The 9635-nt window shown below is 48.4% G+C and overlaps 1 pseudogene; it reads left to right on the top strand.

Annotated features, from left to right (window-relative positions):
* The first annotated feature begins 3580 nt into the window (after positions 1 to 3580).
* Positions 3581 to 6523, top strand: LOC123454650 (annotated as a pseudogene).
* The last annotated feature ends 3112 nt before the right edge of the window (positions 6524 to 9635 follow it).

Raw genomic sequence — 9635 nt, 5'->3', positions numbered from 1 at the left:
GAGCCCACGCAGGTGGGGATGGACAATAGTCGGGCCTCGCGCTGCTTCTTCCACATGTTCACTGCGGGGTCTTGCGTCAGCACTGCAGGGCCCAGGCCCATGGGAACAGCAGCCTGCGCTCCAGTCCAATTAGAGGGCAGTTGTTTTCCACCATACATGCGTGCCACTATTGCACCTCTTGGCTCATTTGGCCTGGCTGGCAAAATATACGGCTCGTGGTGTCCACTGTTGAGTATATTCACTGGTGATTTCACTCTCTCCCATTGAACTGCATGCAGAATGGCTTCTTCCAGCTGTCTGTCAGCTGGTCTACATGGAGGAGGTTATCAGCTCAGTTCCAGCAGGATTTCTCAGTGGCCTTGCAGCCCAAGTATGTGGAGTCTTCAGCAATAGGGTCTTACCATCTATTCCTGGTGAGAAACCAAGGGCGTAGGCAATGGCCTATAATGTTTTGGGGGCATCAGGGACTTCCATGGCCAACAACTCACTGGAAGGTATCCCATTCCTGGCACTGAAAATTTTCTAGTAACAATCTACAGCTCCTGAGTTTTTTGACATCAATGCAAAGCTGACTGCAACAGTGGCCACATTCATACCCAAGATCAGAAACATGAGACAAAGTCACTAACATGTAACCAGTAAGCCATCCATTCATCCCTAAGATGTTACCTGTGTCACCTCTATTTACAACAGAAATTGGGCCCATCTGTGATAGTGGGGGATATGATGGGGGAGAACCCATTCTTCTAGGAACCCAGAGATCAGGGATCAGGCAGTCCCATAAGGAAAATTGTCAGCTCAGTACAGATTACTGGCTCTGGTCAGCTTGCCTCTTTCCTTCACCAGTATTATTTTTTTTAACCATTTTATTTTTATTTATTTATTTGGGAGAGCGAGGAAGATGCAGATTGGGGGGGGGGATGAGCATGCCATGTCCTCCAACCACTGTAAATGAACTCCAGACACATGTTCCACTTTGCACATCTAGCTTATGTAGGTAGTGGGGAATCAAACCTGGTTCCTTAGGCAAATTCCCCTAACCACTGACCCATCTCTCTGGCCCCTCAACATTAGTTTTTCCCAGTTACTACTGAGGAAGTATAAAATTGATAATCAGCCCATGACACCTTCAGTTATAGTTAGACACAGTCTCCAGAATATACCCCAAACTTCAGCCCTTTGAATAAGTTCCCAATTTCTGGCTCCCACCAACTCCTGACTGGGTGCTTTACTGCTTATGAATCATACATACACTGTCCCCTCCAAAATGATCAAGAAACAAAACAATTCTACCTGTGAGCACATTGAAAACATTCAGGTAGATTTGAATATTCATTATTACCTTCATAGGGGAAAAATCTGACTGTGAGTTGTTTTGCAATGCAATATATTTAGGTTTAATTATCATGCAAATACATATAATCAAATATGTATAGCTGATATCAATGTAGCAATGGTGACTGGAATGCATTGAGTCTATCCAATTTAAAATATGTATTTTGGCATTTGGAGTTTGTTTGCAGTCTCTACAATTCTTGCTGTGTCCATTCTATCTCTCTGCCTCTATCTCTTTCTGTTTGCAAATAAATAAAAATATTTACAATTTTTTTTGTTTATTTATTTGAAAGCAAGAGAGAGTGAGTGAGAGAGAGAGAGAGAGGGAGAGAGAGAAAGAGAGGGAGGGAGGGAGGGAGGAAGGGAGAGAATGGGCGCGGCAGCCACTGCAAAGGATCTCCATATGCATGCGCCCCCTGGTTCATCTGGGTCCTGGGAAATCTAGCTTGGAACTGGGGTCCGTAGGCTTCACAGGCAAGCGCTTAACTGCTAAGCCATCTCTCCAGCTAAGCCATCTCTCCAGCCCTATTTTAAAAAAATATTAAAAATTTTATTTATTTGAAAGAGACAGCAAGGAGAGAGAGAAAGATTGGGCACTGCAGCACCTCCAGCCACTGCAAATGAACTCCAGGCATATGTGCCACCTTGTGCATCTTGTAATACGTGGGTCCTGGGTAATTGAAGCTGGGTCCTTTGGCTTTGTAGGCAAGCACTTTAATAGCTAAGCCTTCTCTCCAGTCCAAGTACAACATTTTGTTTTAGTTCTTCAAATTCTAGAGTCTCTGCTCATTTTATTTTATTTGTGTGTGTGTGTGAGAGACAGAGAGAGAAAGGGGGGGGGAGAGGGAGGGAGAGCGCACGCGCTAGTGGGACAGAATGGGTGTGCCAGGGCCTCTAGCCACTGCAAATGAACTCCAGACACATGAGCTGCCTTGTGCCTTTGTCTTATGTGGGTTCTGAGGAGCTGAACCTAGGCCCTTAGGTTTGAAAACACAGGCAAGCACCTTAATCACTAAGCCATCACCCGAGCCTCTCTGTTTCTTAAATATATACAATTTCACTGAGATTTCATCAGTCCAGATGGACTATTTATCTGCCTCTTCGAAAGGTATTGCAAATTCTACAGATTGTGAGACAGTCATTAATTAAGATATCACACTGGTGAATTACAGTTAAATTATTCAAGAAGATTTAAAGGGAGAAAGTGGTGGAGAGAGAGATGGAGGCCTGCAAACCTAGGTCTATTCAAAACATGGAATTCCACCATGGCTCATACCTCAAATTCCTAGCTCACTTCCAACTCCTTCTTTCTCCCTTCCTTTCATTTTATTTATTGATTTATTTATTTTGGTTTTTGAAGTAGAGTCTCACGCTAGCCCAGGCTGTTGTGGAAGATACTGTGTATTCTCTGGCTGGCCTCAAATTCATGGTCAATCCTCCTACCTATGCCCCCAGTGCTGGGATGCAAGGTATGCACCACCATGCCTGGCTTTTCTTTAATTTTCTTTTCTTAAATTTAGTTATTTTCACAAAAGTAGAGTGAATTCCAGGTCAGGTTGGGCTACAGCAAGACCCTACCTTGAAAAATGTGGTTACTGTGGAATTTAACCAAAGCAATCAGGCTTTGCAAGCAACCACCTTTAACCATTGATCTCTCTCTCCAGCCCCAGTGCGTCTGGCTTTATGTATGAACTGGGAAACCAGCCACTCAATTGTACTTTTATTGGTTTCTGTAAAGAATGCATTATGTGCAGGGCTTGGTGGCGCATGCCTTTCATCCCAGCACTTGGCAGAAAGAGGTGGGAGGATTGCTGTGAGTTCAAGGCCAGCCAGCCCGAGACTGCATAGTGAATTCCAGGTCAGCCTGGATTGAGACCTTAGCTCAAAACAAAACAAAACAAAACAAAACAAAACCCTCACCTTGGAGCTAGCCATAGTGGTGCAATCCTGTGACCCCTGCACTCAGGAGGTGGAGCCTGGAGGATCAGTTTAAGGTCACCCTTCACACCCCAGGTTCATGGCCAGCCTGGACTACATAAGACCCTGTCTCCAAAAGCTTACCTTGGGTAGCCCTTCCCACGAGAGGATAGAGACCCACACTGGCTGAGTAGGAGGCCACATAAGTGTCCTGTATCTGGGGAGGGGCCGGGAGCTATGGTCCATCTAGAGGTTGCTGGACAGTCATTGCGGGGCCACAGACAGCCTTGATCCACTCACTGCTGGAACAGGCGGGTGCACCTATCCCATGCGGCTCTGGGTGATCCAAGTATCCGTGTTACTTCCCCCAGGCCAGCGAGCAGCAGCGCAGGACCAAGTGCGAGGCTTCTGGAGAAGGAAGCAGCCATCGTGAGCCTACCCCTGAAGCCCTTCACACCCAAGGCCAACTCAGGGCCTGACCCAGGTGACAGGGATAGGCCCGTGATGGTCAGGCGTGGGCCATTAGTGGTCAGGGGTGCCTTAGTTTCCTCAGGCAGACATCCAAGCTTCTCCTAGAGAAGATGGGCAACCTGGGCCCAGCAAAGAACCCCCCCCCCAAAGCAAGGCCAAGTCCAAAGTGATGCCCAGTTTCTGGATCCCATCCTGGATGCCCAAGGTCAAGGCCACCAAGCTAGAGAAGCCTGTGAGCTCCTGTGCGCTGTCCCAGGCTTTACCTGAAGCAGCTGTCCACTGCCCCTCTGTCTCCATCCACAGTCACTGTGACTGCCCCACGCCTGCGGTGTTACTGCGCATGTCCGACCTGACGCCCGTGCGCGTCAAGCCGCTGGACAACTTGGTGGACCGCGTGGGGCTCATCAAGTGCATTGAGCCCTACGTGTGCGCCGTGACACGTGACAGCCTGAGCAAGGCCACCCGTGTGCTGTGCTGAGGCCCTCGGGAGTCCTGGGCGGATGGATGTGGGGCAGGACCCGTGCTTGGGGTTCACCTCTGACCCTGCCTCCTCTGCAGCGGGTCCGCGGTCACCCTGGAGTGCGTGGAGAAGCTGATCCGGAAGGACATGGTGGACCCGGTGAATGGAGAAAAATTGACGGAGCGCGACATCATCGTGTTGCAGAGGGTGAGCTGCATGGTGCCCAGCCTCCCGTCCCGTGCTGCCCACAGCCCCGTGCTCCACAGGCACCCGCACCCCGCCCAATGCCGTGAGCCCACAGATTCCCACCACTCCTGCTTGCTTTTATTTCATTTTATTTGAGGGAAGGAAAATGGACACATCATGGTTTCTTGCAGCTACCATCTCCAGAGACATGTGCCACTTTGTTCATCTGGCTTTATGTGGGTATGGAAAATCAAGCCCAGGCTGGCAGACATTTAACTGTGGAGCAATCTCCCCAAATTCCTGCTTTATTTATTTTATTCATTTATAGTTAGAGAGAGAAGCCAGGTGTGGTGGCACACCCCTTTAATCCCAGCATTCATGAGGTTTAGATGGGAGGATCACTGTAAATTTGAGACCAGTCTGAGATTACATAGTGAATTCCAGGTCAGCCTGGGATAGAGTGAGACGTATTTAAAAAAAAAATTTCAGGCTGGAGGTATGGCTTAGCTGTTAGGCATTTGCCTGCAAAACCAAAGTACCCAGGTTCTATTCCCCAGGACCCACGATAGCCAGATGCATAAGGGGACGCATGTGTCTGGAGTTAGTTTGCAATGGCTGAAGGCCCTGGCATGCCGTTTCTCTCTCTCTCCCTCTTTCTCTGTCAAATAAATAAATAAATAAATAAAATAACATATTAAAAAATCCCCCTAATAAAAAAATATATTATTAGAGAGATAGAGAATGGATGCATCAGGGCCTCTATCCACTGCAAAGGAACTCCACAGGCATGTGCCACATTGTGCATCTAGCTTATGTGGGTCTTGGGGAATTGAACCTGGGTCCTTAGGCTTTGCAGGCAAGCACCTTAACTGCTAAATCATCTTGCTAGCACCCTCATTTTCTTGAGGCAGGGTCTCACTCTAGCCCAGTGTGGTAGTTTGAATAGATGGCCCCCAATATATTCAGTTCTTTATTGTTTGTAGTTTGCATCTTCAGGCACCTGGCTGGAGGTGGTGTCACTGGGTGGATCTTAAGTTTTGGTGGTGGGTTTCAGATTTCAATATAAAGATATACAAAGTGTGCCTAGCAGGAGTTCCTGAAGTGTGCTGTGTGGCTTTTGGCTTTGGGCTTTTTGGCTTGTACTTCTCTATCTCTGCTTGGTCCTGTAAAAGCAGGACAGTTTCTTCTGCCATTATGGAACTTGCCCTGGATCTGTAAGCTTCAATAAATATCCCTTCCTCCATAACTGTATCTGGTCTGAAAGTTCATCTCAGTGAACCTGAAGCTGTCTGCTACACCCAGGCTTGCCACAGCCATCCTCCTACCTCAGTCTCCCCAGTGCTGGGATTAAAGGTGTGAGGCTCCAAGCCTGCCGTCTTTTTGGCTTGTGTCTGTATTTGGTGAATGTATATGGAGGTGCCCTTGAGGTGCCCTGCACTTGCCTGAGGCCTGCAGCGGCTGGAGTCGGACATGGAGCATCCTGCTCCATTGCTCTCCACCCGCACCCACCCAAGCTCCATGCCATCAACTTGCCATCTTTTAGTGACTCAGGTGATTGTCAGGTCTTGGCTGCTTTGGGTACTGGAGTTACAGATGCATGTGGCCACACTCAGCTGTGTTCTCTTTGTTTTGTTGTTTGAGGTAGGGTGTCATTTGAAACTCATGGTGATCCCCTACCTCAGCCTCCCAAGTGCTGGGATTAAAGGTGTGTGCCACCACACTTGGCCTTACGCCCAGCTGTTTATGTGGAGCCTGGGGGCCTCCGTTTTCTCAGACCTCCTTGGGGGCACTCATGTTGGTCAAGAAGTGCTTTTAACCACCGAGCCATCTCTTCAGTCCCATTCCTCTGCTCTGCTTGCTGAGGCCCTGCCCCCTCATTGACCTACACTTCTTCCTCCCAGGGCTCCGACCTGGTCACAAGCCATGCCCCTCTGTCCTGTCCTGTCTCTCAGTCAGGCTCCTTCACCCCATGGTTTCCTTTCATCCTCTTCTCCCTACTCAGCTCAGGACCTTCCACTGTCAGCTGGAGGGAGCTCCACCTACAGCCAGGGCCCCCCAACTTTCTCTCCTCACCCTCTGCAGGGCGGCACAGGCTTCGCGGGCTCTGGAGTTAAGTTGCAGGTGGAGACATCACAGCCGGTGATGCAGGCCTGAGCTGGCTGGTGACCTAATAAACACTGTGAGTGAATGGACATGTGCCACCTTCATTGTCAGTAGGGGTTCTGGAGCCTCAGAGAAGGCAGACAGCACAGGTCACTGACCCCACACATTGGAGGGACTCATATGAGAGTGGACACCATGTGTAGTGGGCACACTTGTAATCCTAGCCCTGGGAGACTGAAACAGGAGGATTGCAAGTTCGTGGTTAGCCTGGACTACTTTAGGACACTGTCTCAGAGGAAACTGGAGCCCAAGAACATTGAATTTCGTCTCCTGTTATTAGCAATGGAACTGAGCACAATGCACAATACACAAACAGGTGAGAAGGTCAGAGTGAAAGAGCCTTGAGCTGGAGGGACGCCATGTTGGTGCACTGAAAAGAGGAGAACTTCCTGTTACACACACACCTGCTCGGGGAGAGAGCCTCTGTGGGGTGGGAGAGTCAGCCTTCGCTGGGAGGGCGCGTGTATCCTTTCACGCTTTGAGAGGTATTTGTTTTGCTCTGGTGCTGGGCCCTTGTCCATGCTAAACAAATGTTCTATTACTGAGTTCTGTCCTAGCCTTTTTGGTTATTTATTTATGAGAGACAGAAAAAGAGAGAGAGAGAGAGATCCAGAGACTAGAGACAGAATGGACGTGCCAGGCCTCCAGCCACTGCAAATGAACTTTAGGCACGTGCTCCACCTTGTGCATCTGGCTTACATGGGACATAAGGAATTGAACCTGGGTCCTTTGGCTTTGCAGGCAAGCACCTTAACCAATAAACCCTCTCCCCACTCCAATGGAGTGTCCTTTATGTGCGTCCTCATCCAGTCTTCCACAGAACACTTTCCCAGAATCCTCCTGGGTTATTCGCATGGTCCCTCTCTGCACTACACACTCTACTATTTTTCTTAGCTTTGTTTCCCTTGAACACTGCAAGCTCAGACTCTGCGTTCATGTGCAGGCACTCTCTCTCCCACTTGGGGGCCATCTCAGGGGGTGGGCGAGCTCTGCTCCTGTTGTTTCCCCAGGCCCTTCATGATGCCTGCTCAGTAGGCATCTCCCCGTGATTAGCTGGGTGAATGTGGTAGGGGGTCTCAGGTACCAGGGGTCTCACATACTCATGTGTCCTTCCGAGCCCCCAGCAGCATGGTCCCAGCAAGACTCATCCCAAGGAACACGAAAGGAGATAGGAGGACATGGCCCATAGTCACAGGAGGACTGGGAGTAACGAGACTGCAGCATTCAGGGAGCAGATGCTGCCAGAGGGGCGGGGCACGTGTGGATGGTTGTGAGGCTCATGGCTAAGAAGACAAAGCAGGGTCTCTTGGATGTTCCCATGAATATACATTAACTTTGTGAAAAAAATTCAGAATATTATTTTTCAAACTATTTTGTGTCAGTTAGCAGTTGTCTGTTATAAATGTAAGAGATTTGCTATTAATATAGAATTATTCACAGCTGATGTATAATGTGATCTCAGCATTAGGAGGCAGCACTTGGTTGACAGACTTAAAATTGTTTGTGGCGGGGAGATGGCCCAGAGCATGTGTCTGGATTTCATATGCAGAAAGCACCCATTTTCTCTCTGTCAAATAAATAAATAAATAAAAATTTATTTTTTTTGCAAAATATTTTATTTATTTATTTGCAAGGTGAGAGAGAGAGACAGAAAGAGAGAGAGAGAATGGACACATGCCAGGGCCTTTAGCGACTGCACATGGAGTGCAGATGGATGCACCACTTTATGCATCTGGCTTTACGTGGGCACTGGGGAACTGAATCTGGGCCCTTAAGCTTTGAAGGCAAATGCCTTAACCACTGAGGATGTCACTGGCCTTTAAATATATATATATATATATTTATTTATTATTTTGAGGTAAGGCATTAATCTATCCCAGGCTGACCTGGAATTCACTATGTATACTCATGGTGACCTCTAACTCACAGTGATCGATCTACCTCTTCTTCCCGAGTGTTTGGATTAATGGCACGTGCCACCATGCCTGGCAAAAATATTTTTTATTTTATTTATTTTTGTGTGTGTGTGTGTGTGGTCCCCAAGTGAAGGTCAGAGGAGTTGTGTGCGCTCCATCATCTTTGAGACAGGCTCTTGACCCTGCAATGAGTCTGGCCTGTGAGCAACTTTGCATGGGCACTGGGGAATTAAATCTGGGCTGGCAGGCTTTGTAATCAAATGCCCTTAAGTGCTGAGCCATTTCCCAACCCCTGACAAAACTTCAAGAAAAAAATAATCACATGTCCTCAACTAAGTTTCTACAAGAAAGCATTGTGTTTAAAGTTTCAGGAAAAGAAGAATACACACATGTAAACAGAATAAGCAGTGGAGGTCACACTTAACTTGACCCCAGTACAGCAGGACCAGTGGAGAACTTGAAGACTATCTTTCCCCGAGTCTTACAGGTTTCACTCTCACTGTTCCTCCTTAGTTTCTATATCTCACGTCCTTTTGCCTCCCATGCTCTGTGACAATGGGCTTAGGAGCCCTGGCTCCCTTCATCCATCACACACCTGGGTCTCCCTCATGGCAAGTCCAACACCATTCAAGGAAAAGGCTGGGGTTGCCTCACCTGAGACCACGAGCTCCAGGGGGTCACTGGGTGCTGACCACACTTGGGGGTTGCTTATGTGAAAGCCATAGCACCTGAATGTCCACCTCTGCTTAGGAGTCACAGGACGCACAGGGAATAGGGCCTGGTAGTGCCCTTAAACTACCCATACTGTGAGTCCAGGGCTCAGGAGAGCTTCTGTTGTGCTTCCTTAGAGAGAGCAAATCTGTCCAAGCCAATTCGGGAGACACACTGGAGGGCTGTGTTCCTTCCCTTCAGGGCTGGGCAGGGCAGGGCAGACAGGCTGGGTTTGCTGTGCACTCCTAGGAGGAAAGGAGGCAGTGTGTTAAATGGCCTCACACCTCCCACATAGCCAGCCATGAGATGGATGCCTCAGATAGCAACCCCAGTTCTAGTCTCCCTGCCCTCCTGTGTCCTGAGTCATTTCCTATCATCTCACCCCTCAACTCTAATCCTGCTCCTTCACCCTGAGTTTGCATTTGGACTTGAGCACAGTCATCCTTTAAAAGTAGGAAATTGTGATTTAGTGGTAC

This window comes from Jaculus jaculus, chromosome 14, assembly GCF_020740685.1.
Source record: "Jaculus jaculus isolate mJacJac1 chromosome 14, mJacJac1.mat.Y.cur, whole genome shotgun sequence".
NCBI classification, from domain to species: Eukaryota; Metazoa; Chordata; class Mammalia; order Rodentia; family Dipodidae; genus Jaculus; species Jaculus jaculus.
This window is presented reverse-complemented; position numbering and strand designations above follow the sequence as displayed.